This window comes from Pezoporus flaviventris, unplaced genomic scaffold (genome assembly GCF_033815535.1).
Source record: "Pezoporus flaviventris isolate CSIRO_AGI_PZ_B2104156 unplaced genomic scaffold, CSIRO_AGI_Pfla_v1 ptg000007l, whole genome shotgun sequence".
NCBI classification, from domain to species: Eukaryota; Metazoa; Chordata; class Aves; order Psittaciformes; family Psittacidae; genus Pezoporus; species Pezoporus flaviventris.
In genome coordinates, this window is record NW_026892555.1 from 66,106,551 (window position 1) to 66,132,389 (window position 25,839).

General features: G+C 38.2%; 1 protein-coding gene across 18 annotated transcripts in view; it reads right to left on the reverse strand.

The window, feature by feature from the left end:
* The window catches only part of LOC133267099 (poly(rC)-binding protein 3-like), a 498,414-nt gene that overhangs the window by 390,385 nt on the left and 82,190 nt on the right, over positions 1-25,839 (reverse strand). For 16 of the 18 annotated variants that reach the window (XM_061449063.1, XM_061449061.1, XM_061449056.1 and 13 more), the window contains exon 2: positions 6,178-6,316. The exons of 1 other annotated variant lie outside the window; for it this stretch is intronic. The gene's annotated coding sequence lies outside the window, so the exon portion shown is untranslated. Of the gene's footprint in view, positions 1-6,177; positions 6,317-10,862; positions 10,932-25,839 lie in introns of those variants that run through there. One more of the 18 variants, XM_061449041.1, reaches the window with a different exon arrangement.

Sequence of the window (25,839 nt, forward strand, 5' to 3'; positions counted from 1 at the left end):
GGTATTTCACCCTGGGACCAGGTCTCCCTGATGCCATGTCAGAGGCATTGGGCAGCAGCCCAGCTCTCTGCATGTCACTGCTTAGTAAGTCAAATTGCAGATGTGCTGCTTCAGCCAGAAGCTTCATGTGATGCCTATTAAAGTTCTTAAAGAACCCAGTGATCAAAAGAGTGATAATCCCCTTTGAGAAAAGCTGTCTTCCCGTGGGTCCTGAGGCCTCTTGGGGCTTGAGGTTCTTGTGATGGAAGAGTTTAGCCTGGAAGCAAGTGAGCAATAAAAATCTGCACACGCATTCATATCACAATGCTAACTCTCCTCTGTGGAAACTTCTCATGGAATCAAGTCTTCCTAGCTGCTTGTGCCTGCTATTTAGCAATGCATAACAGAATATACGCATTTTAGAAACAAGCACCATTTCCCTTGTGTGTAATCTACAGAAAGCAGTTTTTGCTCGTGCTTTCTGAAGAAGTAATTGTAATGTCACGTAACAGATGCATGTAAAAAGGCAAAAAGATATACTATGAGATATAAAAAAGGACCTTTTCTACCTCAACAGGACTCCCATCTGAGCAGTGAGTTTCTGGTTTGAATTTGCATTCTCAGGTATCTCAACCATAAATTTTGCATCCTGCACTACAGGCCTCAAATTTTGCAAGATTCCTCAGTCCATGAAAATGTCTGTTCTATCTTTTAAATTTTTATATGGCGTATGTAACACTATAAAATCTATAGCCCAACCAACATGGCTATAAACTCTTCAGAAGAGATAGGCAAAGATGGAGAAGTGGTGGGGTAGCCCTTTATGTTAGAGGGTGTTTTGATTGTCTAGAGCTGGTGGTGACAGCAGGGTTGAGTGTTTAAGGGTAAGAATCAGGGTGCATGATAAAGTCATAGACCATCTAACCGGGAGCATTTTGATCACAACAGCCTCATGCAATGCTACAGGCTTGGAGGAGACTGGCTGGTATTTTTAAATATCCAGAGGTATTTAGAAGATGAGTAGATGTGGCACTTAAGAGACATGGTTTAGTGGTGGACATGGCAGTGCTAATGGTTGTTAATGGTTGGACTTAATGATCCTAAAGGTCTTTTCCAACCTAAATGATTCTATTTTATGACTCTGTCAGGCAGATGACAGAAAAAAATACTCTGCCTCCAAACGTGTACTCTGTCATATGGCAGTAGTGCAGGTAAAGACTTCAGTATAGTCCATTGCCATATGGATCAGAGGCCAAATTCCTCGCTGCTGTTTATTGGGACAGCTCAACCAGTTAACTTCGAATAACTGGTGCTATTTCATTCCAGCAAAGAATCTTCCCCAAGGGTATACTAACACTTTTGATCATAAACACTAAATAGTAATCCTCAAACTCAAATGAATTAACACATTAGGCTTCTGTTGCTCAGAAGAAGCAAAAGCTGTTCAGCTACCGTGAAAAATTAAAAAAACCCAACAAAACCCAACCCACCTCAGTGTTGTCAAAATAAGCCTGTATATGATGGTTTCAAAATATAACTTATTCATTCCTAAGTACATACAAGGCTAAATATTATGGGTGGCAGGACATAGTAATGCTCTTTTAGAAGATTCTCATGAGGAAGGCAAATGTTACACTCCTTACGTTCTGACTTACACAAGGAAGCCCACTGAAACGACTGGGACCATTCACCTCACCGTGAAGTGACCTACACCTGTAAAAATTAGAAACCTCAACCATCCTAAAGGGTAGCCGATGTTACACTTATTTTTTGTACATATAAAATGAGTTACACCAGGAGACTTTCAACAATAGCAAGAGGCGGATAAGAGAATATAACACAGTACTGCTGCATGCCTGGATTTGTGGCACATATTTAATTATTATTCTGAAGGAGAGGTAATGACCAACTGCTAATTAAGATAGAAGAAAGCTGTTAGGAAATTTTGAGGGACCTCTGAATCAAACGGGAACTGCAATGGCAGGGAAAATGCCAGGCTGTCAATTAAACGTCTGGTGACAGAGTAGAGTAAGAGGAACTTCTCATGCAGATTGCTAGATCTTAAAACCTATTAAAACTCAAGAAAAAAATTAAGAGTTTCATGTGAACAAGTCCTTCCCTAAAACAAACACAGATTTGCTCAAAAAGCAGCAACACCATCCTCAAAAAATATTAAGGGAGTACTGGAATTATGACTTCTATACATTTCTGGAATGGTGTATTCTTGGTGGGTACTTAACACACTGTGCCAGGAAAAAGAAAAAAAATATTAGAAAGAAAGAAACAATAAAAAGAAGGAAACAATAGCTGAAAAATATTAGGGCAATTTTCAGGAAAACTTGTCCAGAAGACAGAGACATACTAAAGAATGACAAAACAGAAGTCCTTTTCCACATAACCATTTCGCAGAAAACTCATTTTTATTCTCTTTTATTCTGCTGTAATTCTTTAAAGATCTCTTCTTCTCAAAAGTTTCTACTGTAATTGGTGCAGAAGATTAAAATAAAATGGCCCCAATATTTTCAGTGAGATAAAGAATAAAAAGAAACACAATAACATTATACAATAGTATGGAGAATGTAAATTACAATACTTTCAACAGAGCATAATTAAACTGTATTAAAATATTGCTTTGAACTGCAATAAGTGTACGTATAAGCCATACTTAAGTGAAGACAGTGAAGACAACATATTTTTTCTGCTCAGGTTAACAGCTCTATGAGATGTTAACATGGGTGTGAATTCAAACTCCCAAACAGAAATAAACCCAAGCTATTTCATCCTGCAGTAGTCTGCAAAAGAACAGCAGCTCTCTTGTGAAATGAGCCTAAGAGGAGAATCTTAGTACCACATATTAGTAAGAGAAGAAATCTTATTTCTTTAAACAGGTTCTTGGTCAAGAGAAAATTTGGGCTACATACAAATTTACATGTCAGAATATGAAAACTGTCACCAGAAAATGCTTGTCCAGTGGCTGCTGAAGCTCCTTGCTCACTTTATCTTTGAAGTCCCACAGACAACTCCACCTCAGCAACAATGTGCTCCTCTCAAATTCAGGAGCCCCTGTAACCTTGAAACAACACCTAAAGCTCCAGATCTGATGTGTTCAGCATATGCCTAACAGGTACAGGCAGATTTGCACCCCTCAGAAAATATCCTTGCTTTCTGGGGCATGGCTGGAAGAGGTTGTATCCCATACTACACGAGCACACAGCTGAAGCACGCAATGGAGAGTGTGATCTCTTTTCCACGCTCTCCTCACTCCGAGGTGGCACGGACAAGCCCTTTCCAGCAGAACTACAAGCTGGTCTGGAAAACAGGAGTTGGGAGTGGTCCACTAGTCCCACAACATCCCTGCCAGAGCAAAGCTGCAGATTTCATGCAGGTGGCAGAAAGACTTGTGAGAGGACAGCACAGTCCAGTGGCTGCACAACTTGGTAAGGGACAAGCCCTCAATTTCACGCAAGCAACAAGATCCCGCGTACCTGTCAGGCTGCAATGGCAACCACAAAGCCTGATGAGTCCTTAAAAAAACCCTGCCATGGGAACCTACCTCCAGAGAAGAGCCTGGACTCTGCAGCCTGTAGGCACTGTGCTCAGCTTTTGCTATGGGCTATTTCAAGACAGTTTCTGCTGCGTTTGCAGGTTTCCACCCAATTCTGGCATGCACTACAGAGGGAGATTGTGTGTCCCAGCCCTATGTCTTTACTGAGCCTTCCTGGGACTGGCTGCTGAAGACACCTGTTTCAAACCTAAATATGACAGCAGAGAATCACAGAGACTACATCCTGCCCTTTGTTCTTACACGTAAAGCATTTCAGGCCCAACACTGTAAACACTTTACAATTCTCCCACCCGCTGCAGTGGGAAGTATGTTGTAACTTCTATATTTTGATTTAACTCTCCTTTTTACCTTGTAGCTGAGGACAAAAATGTTGTCCTTGTGATAAATTTCCTTACCATAAGATTACAGACACTAACAACAATGAAGGGAAGAAAAACCACTAGAAAAAAAGAAGCCCGTTACTTAGGCAAAATAATGGAAACCATAAATCACTGCAGTGACAGGATTAAATGTGAAACCTTTAATTATACATCGAATCATTTACTAACTTATTTGTAGTATTGTTCATGTACCTTGAATAAGATTTGAGCTGGAGGATGATTCTATTTTACATGTGAAATAGAAATAGTTTTAAGCATAAAAATAATATTAACTTTAATCCTTAACTAAATTAAGACTTTTACTGAACATTTTTGTTGTTTTCAGTCAAACCAACCCTCACTTAATGGCATTGCTGTGTCAATGCACATCAAGCCCATCTCCATTGCACATACATTGTACAAAATGAAGCAGAACTAAGGGGGAAACAAGTGGCAGTTCAGAAAGTACAAGAGAGTGTAATTACATTGTTGAGGGAGATGTGTTATTTATGAAGTATAGACAAACCTGTGCCCACAGGCTGTATCTGTTCCACTGCTTTTTCCATAAGGAGGCAAGAAGCAGCTGCTAGAAAAGTGACTTCTCAGCCCCTAAACACCTTTTCCCATGGATTCCAGAGTCCAGCAACAGAGAGCAGGGCTGTTGCTGCTGTTGCCACTGGGTTTAGATTGGACAAGGGAATAATAACCTGATTTCTGTAGAAATTCTGTGAACAAGCATAATCTTCCAGCGCGCTCAGAACAGAACTTACTGAAAACAAACAAACAAATAAACCTCAAACCAAAACAAAATGCAAAAATAGCAAAATTCCCCTCTTCTAACTGGAGAGTAAGGCAAAGTGCAGGCAGCCTTCGTGTTTACATAAATCCCCTCAAAAGATATGCAGCAGGAAAAAGCAGACTTTCATCAAAGTGAAAACAATGCTTGTACGTTATGTACGTTATGAAAACCAGCCTAAAATACAGAACACATCATCTAGTAGCAATTGTAAAGGCACTATTATACTGCCAGGTATTGCATTGCATGTCAGAGAGCTGTTGGCAGGAAAGTACCTGTCCTCTGGAGTACCCTTTGTTTTGTTCTATCTTGTTGCAGGCTCTGGCAAATTGCCTTAAGGTTCCTAGCTGGTGCGGGCTGTCACACAGCAAAAAACATAATTCCGCTGCTCTATGTTTCCTTTTAAACAAGAAGTGTCCATCGGGCCTAGGTTGAAGAGAAGATTGATTCTCCCTACTCATTCAGCTCATGCTTTTGCCCTGGCACATTAGACAGAAGCAGCTGGGGCTTTGCCAATGTTTAGGGTGCAGAAATGGGAAGGACCAAATACAGTGGGGAAGCACACACTCAGTGGGAGTTTTGGCCATCCCAGTAGACGAGGGCAACATTTTTAGTATGCCTTTTGTAGAGACACAAACCACCAGATGGAGGACTCCAAGTTAATCTTCAGGTTTTGTTTGGATTCTCTGCCATGTCATCTGCTTTGATGGGATTATCTTTTTGAAAAATAAGTCATCTTCTGTATTTGGGACTTTTAAATCTGTTGGATTGGCTTGTTGGTACATGACAGACCTCCTGGCTCACTGCTATGAACTGCAGGAAATGCTCCAAACTCTTTTGTGGTCTCTGCCTTTAACACTTTTTTGAACAGGCAAACCCAGAAAGAAAAGCGGATCATATAATTAAGTTCTAACAGTCACGTAAGTCAACTACACATTTGCTCCTAAGCTAGGTAATTTTTTTCCATTGTATTTTGTAATCAAGAAAAAATTGCCTAAGGAAAACAGGGAACACAGGCCCAAGTCTATAGAAGTCTAAGTACAGTCAGCACTAGGAAAATTAGTTTTCTTCCTTTCTTTCCTCTTTTGGATTTCTTTTTGAACCATGAGTAGTTTGGACTGATTTGGCAATATTTAGATGTTTCTGTTTCATGCAGCCAATTTGAAAAGAACCTTAACAATACAACATGCAAAAGTTGGAAAATCACATGCAAAAGAAAAGTTGAAAAAAAATAATCCCATGACACAGAACTGCCTATTCTGTTAAATCCATGTTCAAGGCTTAAACTGAAAATATAGGTCTCTGGATTAATGCTTCTGAACACATGTAGGACACCAGTGTCAGAGACCTGGAAAGACATTTCTATTATCTTTTCCTCAACAATTACTGGAAAGGAAATTCCTGAGGCAATACTTAAAGCACAATCCCACATTATGTACCTGACAACATGAGACTGCGATGCCAGGACATTTACTCACCCTGCCAGCAAGGTGATCTGTAGGTCTTTGGAGTTGTTTTTCTCTTTATTTTCTCTAGTCCACTCATGCATCAGGTCCCTTAGATATATGGAAGAGCCAAGTGAATTCACGTTTCTTGCTCTTGGTGTAAAATGGTCTCCTGTGACAAAGAGCATATAGAGACCAATGTGGCATATGAAGGCACTGGAACAATAATTTCCAATCATACTATAATTCAAGGTTTTCCTATTTCCTGCCTTCAGCAGCAGTCAATGCTGGGGAATAAAATCCCCAAGAGATGGTTTCCATATAAGCAGCCTGGGGGATCATTGTTTAGTAAGCGCCAGAAACTTATGCTGCCCTAATTAGATCTAGAGAAATAGTATTTTTAGGAGAGTTTCCAGTGTTTTACTGAATAGTATCATATCACTCAATTCTACTAGTTAACTGAGTACATTTCAGGTAAGATTTTCTTTCATCAGTATTAAACACATTTATTTTTACAGTTTCTACCCTATTGGTTAGGTACTACAGCAATGACCACGATCCTTTCTGAAATTCTCCTTCAATCCCATCATTCTGTGCATATTCTCTTTCCTGTATCTTCTCTAAACTATCTTCTCTACTTATTTTCACTCCAGAATGTCTTCCTTAAGGATTATTCACTGGTTTTGTGGGTTTTGAATGAATATAGACTTTTTCTCTTTAAGGATGAGCTGGTCAGACCTAAATACATTTCAAAATGGTGACCAAGTATTTCTGTTTCCCTCTTTTCCTCCCTGTACCACCAAGTGAGCTGTGGGAGACCAGTTCAAAGTCAAGCATGATAACCACTATGGCCCTTTTCTTCTCCATTTCCTGGTAAAAGTGTGTCTGGTAAAGAAGCGGAAGAGAAGAATTCAGAATGCACACACATATCACATTATGACTAGCGGGCTGCCGTGGGTCAAGTGGAGAAAATCAAACATGCAAACCCTCAAACATACTGCACTTAAGAACATTATTAAAAGCAGAAATGGGAAAATGTCTAGCTTTGAGGATTTCAGGGCTTCCCTGAATAATTTTTCTGATTTGTCAACTGAATAGCCAGGAGACTGGAATAACTCAGAAAAAAAAGAAACAAACAAAGAATTGGTAATTATTTTAATTGCCTCACAAAGCCTGAAATACTTTCACTAGGAGTAAATTTGTAGATGAAATTTGAAACTTCTCTTCATAGATTTTCCTATTGAAGGCCATGAGTATCAAAACTATCATCTCACTTTTGACCAGTTATAAAGCTACTATAAAGTCTCCTATATGGCATCTTGTCATTGATTACTACTTCAGTGTAATCAGCAATGCAGACACATGAAATTCTTAAAATAAACAGCAGTATTCTCTGCTTGCGGCACGTGGAGTCAAGAGTTTTGTACTTTTATTTTAAGATATTCATTGTAATTGATAATTGAGCAAATTATTACTCTTTAAATGAACACAACTACTATATCAAAATACAGTGTAACTATGACAACAGTAATTCATAGTTTACCACTCTGACACTAAGCAAATTAAAAAATTTGCTGAATTATTTCTTAATAATAAAAATTTGATAAATTTCAAGAAGCAGTGTTAGCATTTGCTTTATTAGAACTAGCCCAATATCTTCTATTAATATTGTAAATACATCAATATATCTTTCTTGGATAAAACCAGACAATACAACTGGAAAATACAGTGCCTATTCTGTTAAAGATGTTAGTGAACACATGGTGACTGTCCCAAAGTTCTGGCAGATAAAAAAAAAAAAAAAAAGAAAAAGAAAAAGAAAAGCCAGGAGAAAAGGCAAAATACTTGGCAACTTCTAAACAAACACTTAAAAAAAAATCTGTAGTAAATTTGCTCACATATAAATGAAAAATCTTGCTAAAAAAGAAAACCTTGTGGAAATACAATGTGATGATATCGCTTAGATTACACTGCTATATCTTGCTGTAAAACATTTGGAGAGTTAAGATGGAAGCGTGGGAAGTAAGGAGGATGAACTGAAAAATATAAACCAAACATCTGCATTATTTACATTTTTTTTGACAGCTCAAACTGAAATGTATCTCCTGAAAATTAAGACGGCAAAGTGGTCCAGAAAAGCAAGCTGCTTGCTGAGGACAGGCACCCCAGTGCACAGGAACTCCCCGGCTTGCCATGTGGAAAGTCATGCAAGCACAGCAGAAAGGCAGCATGGACAGACAGAGGATTAAGAAGCTGGAAGGGTTACTCGCGATCAGTGCAGAACTTCTTTGTTTTGGCCTGCTTGGATGAAACTGGGGAAGCCAGACCCAGCTGGGCTCGAAACTGGTGAGGGACATGAGAAGCAACCAGATAAACTTCTAAGGGAACATCAGCAGCAAAAGAAAGACTGGGTAACAGCTGGGAGAGCTGGTGGATCTCCATCCTTATAAATACTCCAAACTCAACTGAACAAGGCCCTGAGCAATGCTGTCTGTTTCCCTTGCTTGGACTAGAACACTGTTGATGTCCTGTAAAAGTCTGATCTGATCATGATTGTCTGATTCTATGAAATACTCACTTTGCCTGCAGTTTTCTTCCCTCTGAATAAAAGAAGGGCAGAAGTAAAAAGAAAAAAGAGGGAAAAATATAAAAAAAGAGTAAAAAATTATCTTGTATTTAATACTTTCCTGAAAGAAGAGATGCTGAATTTGATAGAAAATACTGTGAACTGTGTAAAACTGTTAGATTGCTACTAATAGCACTTTTTATTTTATCTTTCCCATTCTATTACCCTATGATTTTGTAAGCAATTCACCTTCTTCTGGTTGCTGTTTTTTTTTTTTTCCCTTTTACTGAATTAATGCAGACTGATAAAAGAAGAATGACTGATGACCTAGTTCTCATCAGATTCTTGACTGATCTAGATAAGCTTCAAATCTAGGTAGGTTCTAGTATTCATTAGCAATTTGGTAAGTAGCTTTCTGTGTGCTGCATACTGGCAGTTCACAAGCTATAATAAATGGATATATATAGGACATGGAAATTTTGAGTCCAGCCTTCATAAGAGGACTTACAGGAGCCTCTCTTTTCACCTAATGCTTCCATGAGCAGAAAGCCTCCACTGTACCATGGGATGGCACCAGAGTGTAGGCACTATCATTTTTCCAGGTGCATTACCTGTTTCTCCCTCTTTGCCTCTTCATGTTTACCCAAGAAAAGCAAGAATTTAGCACCACACACTTTTCAAGCCTGAGTAAGTAGCTTAATTATTCAGACAAAATACTATTGATCTGAAAGTGTCTGAACAAATGAAACTCAGGCTTGCTGACCTCATTGAGAAGGACAGCCAGCCTTCTTGGGGAATTTCCAATTGTGTTACTTACAGTTCTTGTTCCCTTCTTTTATTTCAGGGCATTTGATACAATACAGTGCAACTTTGGGTATTGTGCACACATAGCTTCTTTTGAAATCAGAGGAGACTTTACTTAAGATGCAGACTTTCGTCTCGCTCTGAATTCAAGAGCGATCTATGTGCACCCAAAGATGATATAAGAACCAGGAAAGCTGACAGAAGTGATAAAAAAATAAAATGACAGGGTTATTCAATCATCTACTAAAATGAACAGGACCATATACATCTATGAATGTGTTACCCTTAAACATGAAGTAAATCTCACACTACATCACTGACTTCTAAATACCATAAATTTAAGTATATTAAGTATATTAAGTATCTCTAATTATCTCATAGCATAATTTCCAACAAAATGTGCCCTTTTGCAATTGAGTCTCTCTAAGTATAAGCATTTAGACAATGGACAATCATCTTCCCCAGTATTCATTTTGATCACAGTAGGCATGCTACAAAACAGACCCTATATGCTACATTTACTAAATTTAGGTAGGAAGCAACTTCCCAGGCTATAAATGGACTGTATTACTCAGTATGTAATTTGTTATGATAGTTGAACACGAAAGAATTGCAGATCCAACAAATACCCAAAATGGCTACCCGAAAAACCCTAAAATTAAGTTCTTGACAGATAATAACTAATGCTGTACACCCCTACTCTTTATGTTATGAACAATACGTACACTATATTTATGCAGAAGAAACCAGTATTTAAAACTCTCACATTTATCATAAAAATAGATTTTATTACTGAAAACAGTGCCATCCCATAAGAGATTTACAACTGATTAAAAAGGATGGCTTGTCCTAAAACACTTACATGATTGCATGCAAAGAAAACAGATGGTCTGTGTAACAGTAATTTGATTTCTTCCAGTAAACATTACTCATGATATCGAAAATGCTTATGTTGATCTCTCCCAGAATATGTGCGCTTTGCATCTCTCTTTAAATGAAGCCTGTAATTCTGTTCAAGAAACGGCACAGCAGCTCTGGTTTCCAAACAAATCAAATAAAATCAGGTAGTTTAATGCATCATTCGTCACTTAAGAGCCTGACAACACAGGGATTGATTTTAACTTTTCACTCTCCCAAAAGTGCTTAACATAAAGCCATGTTTCTTTCTCATCTACTCCTTTTGTAATGTTTCTTTATACAAAAAAAAAAAACCACCATTTCTACCTTCTTCTCTGCCTAAGAGAAGTAGCAAAAGTCAAAATACAACGCCTATTCTGATTTAATCTAACATTCTTCTCTTTAACACTGCTGCAGGTATATAAGAAGGAAAAAAGTAAAAAAGTCTTACTGATACGTCTCCATCTGTTCACCTCAAATTTTGTTCTATCTCTTGAGACATACCAAGAATGCTGCTCAGGGAACTTCCAGCACCCACATTTCCCTGAAACGAAGTTTTATACTTCCCAAACAATGGATGAAATGCTCTCTGCCTTTGTAAGGTGAACAACCCTCTTAAGGTCACCTAAATCACTGAAGTTCTTGGGACTGAACTGTGGATGGGAACTATGACACTTGTTCCCACAGGATGACAGCCTGGGCTGACAAAGTATTCATGTTGCCTTTTACAGATTTTTTTTGCACAGGATTAGTACAGGCAGATCTTTCTCAAAGGCACAAATTTAACCCCTAAGAATGTACCCTTAAATCTGGCTCTAATTTTTACAGGGGTTTCACACCAGGGTGTGTTCCGTCATCTGCAAGTAATAACATTCCTGCTGGGATGTAACCCTATTTGTCATTTTCTTGTCTTGTTTGATTACTGTCGCTTCACCTGACTGGCCTCGACTTACCCCAGCCAAATGAAGTAAGGGCACAATCCTATTAAATGCCTGCAGGGAACACCCTGAGCTGCTGCTCTTGTCAGTGGGAATTAAGGGTTCTCAGCACATTGTAACAGGTACTGAGACCCTTGAGAAATTGGGCTCTTAATTAGATATTCCCTCATGACATTGTGTGATTATTTAATGTTCTGACAAGACGCCCCAGCAATCTCACAGGCCCTAAATTAACTATCCTAGAAGAGCTCTTTGCCAACTGCAATTCTGTGAAACCTTTGTCATGCTTGACCATGGAAGCAAATTGCATTTCATGGAGCATATGAAATGATTTACCCAAAGAATTGCCTGAATTATATATAACATGAACTTCTAGTCAGGCTTGAGATGTCCAGTTTTAAATAGCTGTTTCTTTCTTTGTCCTTCCCTAATCTTTTGCATGTGCCCTCCCCTCCACCCTTCCATGAACACTTTTTATTGTCCCACTTGCAGGCAGAGCTCAGCAGCAGTCCTTGTGGCGATGTTGAATGATTCATCACACAGTCTACATCAGGCAGATTAATATTGCCAGAGCAGCCCCTTATTATAAATTTGCTACTCTCCCATCTGGCTCATCTGCATTATAATATTTGTTATTCTCACGTAAATTTCCAACTCAAGCCTATCCATTCAGGGGCTGCTAAATTTTTTTAATCTATACTGAAAACCACAGCAGAGTAAACATTTCTGCCTTGCAGCTGATGCCATGTTATCAAATACATTAATAAAAGCTACAATAAACATGAAAAACAAAGTGTAAATAAATGGAAGAGTACTGAATGACATGCCACAAAACAAATGCACACAATAAATGGTCATCTTTTTATCTTTCCTTATGTGTAACAGCTTTAGGCACAATCACCTCAGGGAAAAGGGCATAGCATCAAACGTTTTCCATTGGATTTTAGCAACAATCCCATTCTGAATACTAGACCATGGCTCAAGTGTGCAAAATTATAGTGCCTAGCAATCAATACTTATTTTTCCTCCACTTTGTAGAAATGAAGCTAGGGAAGGAATATTTGGATCACCTAGGCTAATTCTTATGACAGCTGAATACCCACCTCAGACCCAAGGACAGTAGTCTATCAGATATAGGCAACTGAAACACGCTGCAGGTAAGGAATAAGAGAGATGCTGACTGTCTCTTGAGGTATGAAAATACAGTCTAAAGGTTTTATTTTTAGGAAAAGCTTTATTAAACTTTGAGCTTCTCCATCCTTGCTGAGTTACAACACATTTTTTGAGGCCATTACACAGAAATCACAGCACTTGCATACTCTCTACTAAGGCTTACGGTTCCTATGCTTGCAACTGCTTTTCAAAAGGTTTATTCAAGTCCACTAACCTACGGCCACATTATCTAAGTCCAACTTAGAAATGGTCTGTCCCAGGCCCTTCCTGCTCTTCCAAGAAGAGCTTACCTTTTAGAGAGCCTTTTTTTCATCCTTCTATTGTTAACATTCTATTTACTATGTGGGTTTTTTACGAGCCTTCACACAACTTTAAATTGTGTCTCTCAAACATCATCAAATCCACTTCCACAGTGACGAATCTACCTTTAGATAAATCATTCTACAAACTAGTTTAAACTACAACAAAAACAGTTCCTTGAGTGCTTTAGGCATTCTGGCAAGCATCTGCTTTGCCAGGAGTGGATTAAATAACACTACCTCTATTATTCTAATCATGTGGGAGATCATATAAAATATTTATATTGTGAACTGCAGGCAAAATGCCTACTTTAAATTATGCTCCGGAAGCACAGCAAGATCTTCTATTGATAGAAAAATACCTCAGTTTAAATAATTGGGCAATTTTAGTTATTCCTTATTCTATGAATCTTGTGTCATTTTGCTGTTTCCCCCTTGGGAATGTGATCTATCTTAGTAAGTAGTATTTTCCATGTTCAATGGTTTCCTGTGTACTAGTACAAACAACTCATCCACATCATACTGAATCACAGGGCCAGCAAAAAGGTAACTATAAAAAAACCCAAACACTGTCAGTGCAGATCAATGTTCTTCCTGAGCTTCTTCATTGCATTATACAGGGCATTAGCCATTTCTTAGTACACAGATCTGAAGAAATTTGCTTACAGCTGAATTTTCAGCCGAATTTCAAATTCACAAACACAGTTTGCACGCACAGTTGCTTTCAAAGACTGTATTCACAAAACCTTATCAACATGGTAAGTTGGCACCAATCGGCATGTGAATAATAATGTTTTACAAAACAAATATCCTCTTTCCCCACTGCTGCATGCTTGATTTTATTGGGGTTACTCCAATGCCCTATGTGGGTATGCATGACTGCTTTAGGATCACAAGCCCATTCCCATAAAAGTCACTTGTTTCAGCAGGCTCAAGTTCTAACATAAAGGTGTTTGTTTTTTTTTCTTAAAACATGTAAAAAACTGTTTTCCCCATATTTCATTACTCTACAGTGCAGGTTGGTTAGCATTGGATTCTACAACTGGCTAAATGCAGTGTAGGTGCGCTAGTACTGTTTTTGTACAGCCACAAGACAACATAGCAGGAGGAATCAAGGCATGAGCCATTCCTGTGCAGAATTTTCCCTGGGCAAAAGCATTTTCAGACAGTCTAAAGCCAGTAAGAACAGCTGACTGAATCTGCACCAACTTTGTCTAACCCCAATGACGCTTTGCTGAGCATCATCAGCAAGAAGAGGAATGAGGATGTGGGAAGATGGAAGGCAAAGTGGCACATAATAGGGAGTGCACTGTGCCTTCCCCTCTGCTGGTAGAAGAGATTAAAAGCAACCCACTGCAACTCCCATGCAGCCTTTCACATTATATGGTCAGGCAAGCTCTTTAAAGGTGGATATCTCAGTTAACAGCTGAAGTCTGATGTGAAGCATATGTCTATGCTAATGGCATTTTTAGTTGCCTTGAAGAATCTTCTCTGTAGACTGGTATATGTGGCCCTGTCCACACTATTCAGAGACTAGTTTCGGTTGCCCTTGACCAGCTTAGCTCTCTGTTGCACTCAATTCCCCTGACAAAACCATCTGCACAGTGCTGTTGGTTCACTTCCTTGAATGCACAGACATGCCTTGCACTTCAGCTTTACCCCATTAGTGAGGGCAGACATGAGCAAGGGCAACAGGAGGAAGGAAGCCGGCAGGAGATGAAGAACAGGTTTTCTGTGACTGTCTTGCTCTCATCAATTCTGCCTCAGCTCCAGCATTGCCACTTGGCAAGGGCAGAGGTGGGACAGCAAAGACCACTCTTACCAAGGAGAAAAGGGGCATTAAGCCGTGCCTGCTTTTCCCAATCCCTCCCCACTGTATGGGTCTGCTCCTTTATTTTGTAGGCACCTCCCACTCTACTGTCCTCCAGCACTCTGTCTCCTATCTTCCCCAGGAACTCCTGTTCCCCTTGCCTGAACTGGAGTGTCCTCAGCACAGCTCCCAGCCCTCTGGTTGTCAACCCCTTCTGCCAGGCTGCAGCTGGGTCATTGCAGCCACTGAGATACAGTGCAGCCAGAGGAGTCTGTCCATTCATCCCTTCTGAGCTGGGCAAAGGACTGACTTAGATACACAGTGCTCTTGATTTCAGTAGATCTAAAAGCATATAGTCAATCTCACACAACATCAGGATGATTTTCCAGAAAAAAAACCACAACCCAATCATGTTACTGTAGCTTGTCTTGTGCCTTGTTAACTTCCCTCCCTTCAGCCAGTGTATGCAAAACTAAAATAACTTCAAACTGGAAAGTCAGCTTTGAATACATTTAAAATGTGCAGGTTTCCTTTGCTGTTCATGCAGGCACCACATTGACCCTCTGCTCACATCTATAAGAAAACCTATGAATTTCCCCTCACTGGTTTGATTTCTTCTCACTTTCTCGGCTTCACCTACATGCTGACCCTCATGCTCCTGCACTCCCACCAGTCCTTTTCTCCTTTTACTGTCCCCAGTAAAGCAAAAAAATACAGATAGAAAAGTGAACAATGAGCATCCACAACCCAGTAAGAACTCATCCCACATATTAGGCTTTCAAATGATTTTTCAATAGATTTATCAGCTGCCTTGCCAGCGGATAGCAAAGTACTCAGACAAACAGCACCTCCTCTAGATTACTACTTTAATGATACTTAAAATTCTTAAATAAAACAGAATCAATTTTCAGTCATTCAAAGTATGTAAATCAGTTTTGCACCGCTTTCTTTTCTTTTTTTTTTTTTTTGCAGTTACCATCAATGATGAAAGTACTGAAATTATCCAACAATTGCTCAATGAATGCAGTCAAGAATATGCTGCTCAGTAAACAGGGTTTTTGAAGAAAATGGCAGTACAACAGAATTATGCAGGTACCTAAAATAATTCATTTTTGACTTGCTCCATGCCTGGGACCCTAAAAGCATTTCCACAGATCTGCTCCTTCGCTATATCCTTGGACACAACACCAGGAACAACATCTCTGCTTAAGCATCATCTTACTCTATGGCAAAGCAGAAGAGCATCTCACATTGTTGAGAGAGCCCTTCACAGTATTCTTGCAGAAATGCAAGGTGTTTGATTTTCACTTCCATTTTAATCTACATATGACTTCCCTCACCGTGTAGACATAATGTTATAATCAGACACACCGTTGAATGTTTTAAGGTGTCTGCCCTGACAGTACCCTGACAGCCTGATATGGCTAAAATGCCACAAGGCTGCAGCCTATGTAAGAACTGTGTTTAGCCTAAAATTTCAAGTGGAATCCAGTAGTCTGATATCGGGGAAGGGAAATATTTCAGGTAACCTGACAGGGTCCAGCCCCACAACAGGATTGCACTCAGATGTGAAGCTGAGCTGTCTATTTTGTATTTAAACAGCTTTACTGATGTCTGTATGCTCTGCAGAACAAGGAGGCAAATAAGACTTCAAGTCAAGCCAGGCATCTGGCTACTTAAGGTTATGTCCAAGATGACAAGGAGTGTTAAATTTTTACATCATCTCTTTTGACGACATTTGTCAACAAAGAAGCAAATATAGACCAACTGTTTGAGTAAAAGCAGCTATTTCAGACACAGAGAAAAACTATTGTGCTTTGAATTTCCTTGTCCTAAGATCTTCAGTGAGAACCTGCTGTCAGCAAGTGGGACTCTATTGATGCAATCCTCTTCCCCCGGCAAAATAAGAACCAAGTTCCACAATACTGATTTCAATATTAAAACATGTTCAGAGAGAGTCTTTTTCAGTTTCTCACTGAAGGCTTTATGTCTTGTCACAGCTGACATGATTCTTAAACAGAGCTCCTCTAAAAACACAGTGAATAAATAATAAAAATCTGGAAAACTAGGACATTAAAACTTTGATTCACATTGCACATCTCTCTAGTCTCATCATACATTATGCATAGCTGTACTATATTTTGAAGGGAACTGCTGTGACGTGTTTTCAGTGGGAGATATACACGTGACTACAGAGTCTACAGCATGTCAAAAAACAGGATTCTGATCTGTGGAAGATGTTCAGATAATTAGGCAAAACTGCAATACAGGAACATTTTGCCCCAAACCAGAAATATTTTTGATTGACAATGAAACACTTGGATTTTATCTTACCATGAAGGTATCTCATGGGAGTTATAGTTGAGGTGCCTCAGCAGCAGTTTTAAGTTTTCCTAAAGCTCTAGCTTGCCACATGAACGTCATTGGAAATATCCAAACTGCAGTTGGAATACAATAAAGATCCATAGCTGCCTACTTTTATCACGTTAGCTTTGCTTTTAAAGCAATGGTAATTATTGACAAATTGGTATTGACTTTGATCTCTTTAACTGCTATGTAGATAAATTTTCATCATTCACTTGACAGTGCTAACATCATATCCCTACTTTAATGATGTGACTGAATTTAAAGATTCATAAATTCATTACTACAGTACATATCAAGGTTAAAAGAGGCAAAATTCCCTTATCAGTATGAAGGACTCGTACAGTTTGTAACAATCCTAGATGAAATTACCCTTTTGTCTTTCAATAAGCAGAAATCTCCTGCAGTGGCAATTGTTCATAATGGACTGTTTCATCTTGGCAATCATCTGAAAAGCATCTAATTTAATTAAAGCTTTAGGACAGAATGATCTCCCCTTTAATAATGAAATATTTATGCTAACACACATAACAATTGGCACAACATATCAAAAGGTATTAATTGATTGTTCAGTGCATAAGAAAACCTTGCACACGTTTAAAAGTCTTTTCTCTATTAAACACTAAACAAAAATTTGCAAGGCAGAAAAAGCATCAAAGATACAGTAATAAGAAAGAATTAAGACAACTGAGATTTTAATGATCATTAGGTCTATGCTAGTACTATGCTAAATGCTGGTAGTACAAACTGTATGACAAGTCATTAGAAATGCTGTGTTCACATATTTAGTACTGGAACTGAGAGAAAAAACCAGGAGCAGAGATTAGTGGGATCCTAGACTCAGTAGTAGGTCTATGTATTCTTGACCATTAATCACTGCTGAACACTTGATACCAGAGCTGTGCCAAAGAAGCTATAAGTGATATAATACTACCTATGTCACCATGAACTCTATAATGAAACAATATCTACAGCTTACATCATCTCGACAAAGATCAAAAGAATGTATCGCGTTTCATTCAATTATCTGGCAGAAAGAGACAGAATTTAAATATATGAAAGCCACACTAATTGGAAATACCCTTTTCAGGCTTTTTTTTTCCTGCCTTTTTCCTAGAGAATTAAAATGTATCTGTGAAGGGGAGGAGGTGAGAATTTGCCTGAATAGCTGCTAAAAATAAATGTGCAGTTACAGGCCATCTTTTCAGCTAACAAGTGCTTACTGATGCCATTTTATTTAGTAAGAAGCTGACTTCTACACTAACAAGAAGCTCAATGAGGAACATTCAAGCAACTTCATGAGGGAAAAATCAGAAATTAACTTCTTCTATATGTCTATATTTTGAGGTCTTACAGACTCTATTGTTAAAACTAGATTTCTTTATTTCTCTATCAAAGTTCGGAAAAGAAAATGAAAAATTAACAGGTTTAGACATTCAGTATCATAGACATAGATATGTGTGATTAGCTTGTTATAGAGCCATTTGGAACTGTAAAAGCTGCGCATTGAAGTTGCAAATATTAGCAAATAAAGCCTGTTTAAGCTATAGTGTTAACACTTTAAGCTGGCATGAACAGATGCTGTTACCAAACATAGTCCTGTATCTCTCTATTAATGTTTCTCCCTTTGTGAGTTCAACTGGTTCCTTCCAGAAACTTGTGGTAGCATCAGAGAGAGCACCGGCAAGGGAATAAAACAGTGGGGTGGAAGGAGGACAGGATCATTTATTTCAGTGGCAACAGAAGTTTAAATTGCTTGACCTCATCTCCACTCTCTTTCCTAAAAGCAGAAAAGGAAGCAGAAGGGAGAGAATATCTGAACCCTAAACCAAAAGGACTCTTCACTCTAAATCCTTGAATCCCCCAACCAAGGGTGTACTTCCATTATTTGCTAGTAAAAGAAGAAAATATTATAACATGCCAGAAATTCTAGCAACAAAAATTTTAGAATTGATGCCCTCTTAATAAGAAGGCATAGGAAAGGATGAGCAACAAATATCTAGCAAATAAAGAGAATGATATCTGGGGAAAGGCAAAGGAATTTTAAAAAATGAGTGGTGCTCTGTGTAAACAAAAAGGGAGACACAGGGTGTAAATCTGCCAGGGTGTAACATCCCAAAATATAACATAAAGTCTTGTAAGCATCACAAGTTATTTCAGTTCTGTACTTCTCAGAAATAGTCTGTGGAATGTATTTCCAGTGTTTCTTTTAAAAAATGTGTCAATATCTACTCTTCATCTCAGACTTCAGAGTCTGGAAAAGCTTGCTCCTTATACATATTCTGATCACTACTACACTTACAAGCTTTTATACAGGAACAGCTGTTTATGAATCTTTCCAATACAGTTCTGTGCACATTCATTTGGCTATTTGCAATGAACTTTCTCACCATGATTTCCTTCAAAATAGATTACATGCTATTCATCAGTTTTCTAGTCTTGTTCCCATTTTTGGAACAGTTTTCCATTTTTGTTTCCTTTAGAAGCAAAAGGAAGTAGACATTGAAGAATTATTCAGGAAACTTCAATCTAAGATGGACCAAGCAGTTGAGGAAGGTTTTCTTCAGAAGTGTAATATGAAATGGCCGTACTAAATCACAACATATAGCCTAGTACTCTAACTTTGACAATAGCTAACAACAGATATTTATGGTGAAAAAAACATTAAGAATCATGTAAAGAAATTTTAGTAATGATTTTGTTTGGGACTTCCTGAGCCTGGACTGTTTTTTCCTTAGTCAGCCTTAAAAGACCACTTTAAAATATATTTTTCAAATTTATATTAAAATCATACATACTTTCAGGCCCTAAAATAGTGTAGATAGTCTGGAAAAAAGTATTTCCTCATGTTTTAAAAATTATGCAACTTCTTTCTATGGCTTCTGTGTCTTGATTTGTGAGAAACGCCTAACACTTGGTTTTGTTTAAAATTACCATTTTATGTTTAACCATATCCCATCTCACTTGTCTGTTTTCAAAGCTGAACAACTACGTAGTAAAATAAAATGATATTCAGCGTTGATAAATTTAAAGGAATGTGTAGGGAGAAGAAAATTCCCTGTTGCTATTCAAATACACTACTTGGTCTGAATTAGCTATTGCTGTTGATGAAACAGATCTCAGAATCACCATGAGCAGTTTTGTGAAAACATGCAATCAGCTGCAGTAGTGGTCGAAAAGGCAAATAACCAGTAAAGGAGCAGAGAGCAAAACAGAAAACAAATAATAATAAACAGCTAACCACTAATAAATATTAGCATAATTGAACATTAATATTAATGCTAATATTATTGTTGTTATTATTTTTTATTATTTTTTATTATTATGCTATTGCACAACACTGCTACTGGTCCATACCTTCACTGCTCCAAACTCTGTGAGAAAGAACAGAATACGATGCAACAAGTTATATACCACTCCATACAGAGATCTCAACAGGGAGGAACACTGGGCCAATGCAAATTGAATGACATTTAACAAAGATAATTGTGACATCCTGCATCAGGGATGGAATAATCTCAAGAAGTGGTGGAGGCCAGGGACTGAACGGATTGGGTTTACAACCTTGCAGCAATGAAACCAAAATGGGCCCTTTACTGCATCAGCCAAAGTGAAACCAAAGGATGAAAGATTGTCACTGATTCATGTTTGTTAGGTCACACCTGGAATAATATGCCCAGTTTTGGACATCCACTTCGAAAGAGTCATTGAAATATTGGCGGTAGTCCAGAGAAGGACCACAAAATCGATTAGAGGGTTGAAGACCTTGATGTATATTGAAAGCTTGAAGGAATTCAGTTTGCTGACTCCAAAGAAGAAAAGAGGCAGAGGAGTCTAATCACATTCTCTCAATACCTAAAAGGTAGTTATGGAGAAGATGAAGGTGCTTTTATCACAAGGGCACAGCAACGGGACAAGAAGCAGTGGGCATCAGCTGCTTCAAAAGGAAATTTCGTCAGTCTATATGAAGAGGTTCTTCACTGTGAGAAGAACCAAACATTGCATTGGAAGAGTGGTGGAATCTCCCTTGTTGAAAGAAATTTAGCACTTGTCTTGCTGGGCCAATGGATAACCTAATTCAACCCCCTGCTGTCAACTGCAGGTGGGCTCAGATAATTTCCAGAAGACCCTTCTAATCTAGGCTTTTCCCTGCTTTTATGGGGGGGGGCGGGGGGGGGGGGGGGGGGGCTAGGGGAAGAGGGGAGGTGCAGCAGACACAGGAAAACAGCTTCTACAATGGGCAAGATGCAGTAGATAGCACTCTTTAACAATGGAAAAGAAATGACAGAGGGCAGAAAGGGGGAAGAGAGGGGTTTATAGCATCATGAAAGACTCAGAAAAGGTAAGTATGGAACAGATTTTTCATCTTTTTCACATTACAGGAAAGAGGGAATATGAAATTTTCAAAGGGAAAGAAACCAAAGTACTTTTACCAACAAAATGTAACTGACCGTGAAACTTACTGACTTATATTTTCTGGGCGTCAAAAGAGTAAAGGGAATCCAAAGGACATGCTGAAATGATTTCATCAAGGGCTGTTAACAGAAGAGATGCAGGATCAAACTCTGTACAGGAATTCAGCAAGCACTCAGCTGACTGAACATGGGAGAGTATACAGTGGCAAGGATTACAATATCCACTCATGCCTTTTCTGAAAGGATTTTCCATACTTGGGAAACTAGATTTGAAGGGAGAATGAGAATGCTTTACCTAAAAACATCTCAATAAAAATAAATTCTGATGCCTTTACTGCCATGTCTGAATCAGGAAAACATTCACTAGCTCAGTGGCTCACCACTTCTTTTTCTTTTACCTTTGTTCTTTCTGTTTTTTAAGATTTCCATTAAAAAGTTTAATTTGTTTCCTGAGGGCAAAATTAAATCCTGCAAAATATAGCAGATTCCTAATCTTTTGGATAGCTGACTACATAACAACCAACATTTGGCCTATTTTTCTTTTTTAACTGATGCTGGGCGCACTGAGATGGAAGAAGGATCGTGCATATGATTACGGCAACAGTGGGAATTCTCCTGGCTTTACAAATGAAAACCATGGCTAACCACAGGGAAGCCACAGAATGCCTTAAGGCCCCAACTGTAGCAGCCTGTCTAAACCTGCTGTGCAGCAGGATTTGTTTCTTAAAATTTACAATTTACATCTTTTTGCTAGAAGGGAGGTTGCACATTCTTCCATTAAAAAAATAAAAGATGAAGAAAAAGTGTAGAATTTATCAGTAGCCTTTGGTAAGTATTTATTTCTTTCTTCTAACCTAAAGGCTCCAAGGGAAACTTGACTCATTTAAAAGTGAAAGATGAACTCAGATACATTTTCTTGGTAGAATTCACAGACCTTGATACTGCAATGCTGTTCCATCACAGCAGAGCTCTGGTTAGTTCATTTTCCCTGTCACATAAACTCAGAGGTAGCTGAGGGTAGCTAAATTGCCCAGTCACACCAAAAGGGGTACAGGACAGGAACTGCCATAACATATATCTCCATTGGGATCAATGTCAGAATGCTGACAGGTTTCCTTTCAGCCATAATTTCTTATTTCAAGTATTTATACAGAGTAATAAAGGGCAGATATAAAAATTTCTCTTGCTTTTTACACATTTCTAGCATTAGAGGACTGAGCACTGGAATTGTTACTTCAAACAAAATCTTCTGATAGATTCAAATTTAACTTCTGTGATCAAATACCAAACCCAAATGGCAGTATCCTAGAATGATGAATACCTTTGAGCTATATTCACAGACATTCTAGCCCACCATTTTAACTGATTTTAAGGCTGTGTGTTACATCCATTCTGTCAAAATATTGATAAGAAATTCAAACATCCATGTTTGAGTCACTTATAGCACATGGCTCAAACACTCGTTTCCCAAAATAAACAGCAGAGCATTAAATTTCTTTCTACTTTTTCTTCAAAAATCATAGGTAAATGAGTGGGTCTGTTCATATATAAATGTTTCATTTATCAGATCCATTGTGAAGTATAATTTCATTCTTTTGTGAATCAGATTCTTGACAGAATTTGATGCTGTTCATATAAAAATCTCTGTATATTCAGTGACAAAGAAACAAAATTTTCCTTTGCAGACAGTGGTAAGCAATTGTCCAAAAATGGTGAAATCTGCCTTATTCCAAGCCACTACATTAATTTTCCATTGCAGTAATTTGCAGACTGTAATTTATCAATTCATTTGTGAGCAATCAATTGTGTTTTTCAGCAGAGACATTCTGTGAGTTGCCTTGGTTTCACCCAAGAAAGGAGACATCTCTGTCATCTGGTTTGTTTGTACAGATTAAATAGTGTAGGAAGTGGAGCAAGATTACCCAGCAGACAATTTTGATTTAAAACACAGAGTAAAAAAGAAACCGTCCGACCCCACCTATTTGTATAATGATGTTAATCTGGTGAGACTTCATGAAGAAGTAGTAAATCTCAAGTTACATGGATTGTGAATGATTAGTGTGGGGCAATGGATTTTACAAGATTTTAAAAGAAGTCGAAGAGAAAACCTTATACTCAGTAGATTACGTAACATTAATTGAATGTGTGGACTCCTTCAAGGTGTTCATCTCATTTATGACACAAAGTAAATAAAACCACATGGCAATGCTAGAATTCCCAGATAAATTTTCTCTTTAGGCTAGTGAAGGGGACGATGCATTTCATCTAAAATTACGATTCATTTAAATTGATCACAATCTGCTCTTTCAGTACTTCTTTTTTTTTTTTCCCTTCAGAATAAATAAACCAGATGATCATTATTCTAATTGAATTTCAAATATCTTGGCTCTATTTTGTTGTTATTTGGGATACATTTGAAAAAATGGAAAAGGTTTGTTGATCGTTCCATCAAGATGATGTGCTATTATAAGCAGGTAATCAATGAGTTTCAGACATGGTTGTCAGCTTCTTAAACACAAACAGAAAATCAAACTTTGGATAAGAACAGAACTGATGTTATTATCCTGTGACCTCAAATGAAGTTGATTTTTTAATCACTATGAATATAAAAATTACAAAATAAAACTACTGAGTGCTCTACGGCTGCTGCATTTAAAATACTCCAAGGTGCATCTTCTTGTCAAAAGGCTTTTAAAATCTATCTACATTGCAATAATGGAAGAGTGCAGCAATTAATCACAAGTTAATTTTTTAAATGGAATTCTTAGAAGATAAGATACTGACTCTTTCACTGACTTAAACCCCACACACGTATTAGTAAGTGGCATCCATAAAATTCCAAAGGTAGACAATGTTACAGTCTCTTTTTCTCCCAGTCTGGCAATCTGTGCAAAACACAAGCAGTTATGAGTCAGCAGGTCATTCTCACCTGAATAGGAAAAAACTCTTATTTTTGTTTGGGTTTAGGGTTTTTTTAAAGGAAATTAAAACGGGAAGCTTATAATCAGGCTTGATTACTCTAAAACAACGGTTGCATTCAGATCATACACAAATCAGTTTAGCAGACCTGAAATGAAAGCATATAAAAATGTATGCATGTTTAATGTGCAAGGTGTCTAGGTATTTTACCTCCACAAAACATCTAGGACACTATATTGTGAATTTTGAAAGATTTCTGTATTCACAATTGCAATATCAAGTTGATAAAATTCTGATCAGTGTAATTTAAAAGCCCTAACACATACATTAGTTCTCTTCCTTTATCCAATGTAACTTCATTAGCTAACCTCTTTTCAGGAGAGGTCCTACCTGCACATGCACAGAAATTTGCAGTATCTAAACTTTGACTTCAAACTGGTCTGTTTGAAACTCAGTATCCTGACATTTCTTATAGGATTTCAGGTTTTCAAACATGATAAGGTCAATCTCCTGCTACATCCATGAATCAGAGAAACAGATGAAGTAAATAGCCCAAGTGGGAGCACCCTTAACTTCCCTGATTTCTGAACTGGTTCTTTGCAGTTTCTAGCACAATTTCATTCCAGTCTTGCTGCACAGCAAGAAATGATCATATGAAATAAAGTGCTGGTGCACTGGCCAGGAGCACAACATTTCTCTAAACCTGAAGAGAAAATAGCTCAGGCTCCCAGGCCAGAAACCATTAGCTGTTTTACTCTGTTTTTTCTTCAGCACTTCCTTTCTGTAGCAATTTGAGGTTGAAGTAAGACAACAGGCTAACCTGGCCATAGCTATCAAAAATCATGACTGGACTCAGCATACGACCTGTGATATTAATAAATCATTCTGGTCATATTTTCCTGCCTGATAGCCCTTATTGTGTTTTCAGACCACACAGTATTGCTATATTCCAGTTACACTACATTTTTGGTTACCAGTCTTAATAACAGACAAAGCAATGCTCTGGAGTGTAAATCCCTGCCTTTCCCTACCCCAAACCATATCATGCCATGCTCTCTTAAATCAACACCTGGTTTTGCCTCAAATTCACTTCTATCTTTCTTCCATGAGCCAAGCTTATTCCCTCCACCTAAAACTGAGTTTGTTTCTTTTCTTTGTGACAGAAAAGGAGAGCAGGACACAGGTTACCCTCTGGTACCAGGATGTGGAAAATCACAGCAGACCTGTGGCTGCCTAAACACAGTGTTCACTTTTCCCTTGCCTTGCCTTCCCTTCCTTTCCCTTTTCTTCCTTTCCTTCTGTTTTGCTGCTCAAGGGCAGAATACCTATCAGTGTTATTTAGATTGGTGACGCTAAATACTGTATTGTAACCCAAAATTTGCAGTAATTCTGGTCTCTTCTTCCAAGAAAAGAGTGGTGCTCATCAGCTTTAACAACTACACTATACTATACTGATTTATATGCCAAAGTTGTGTCATCCTGCTTGTCAGTCAGAGATCGCCAAATGCCA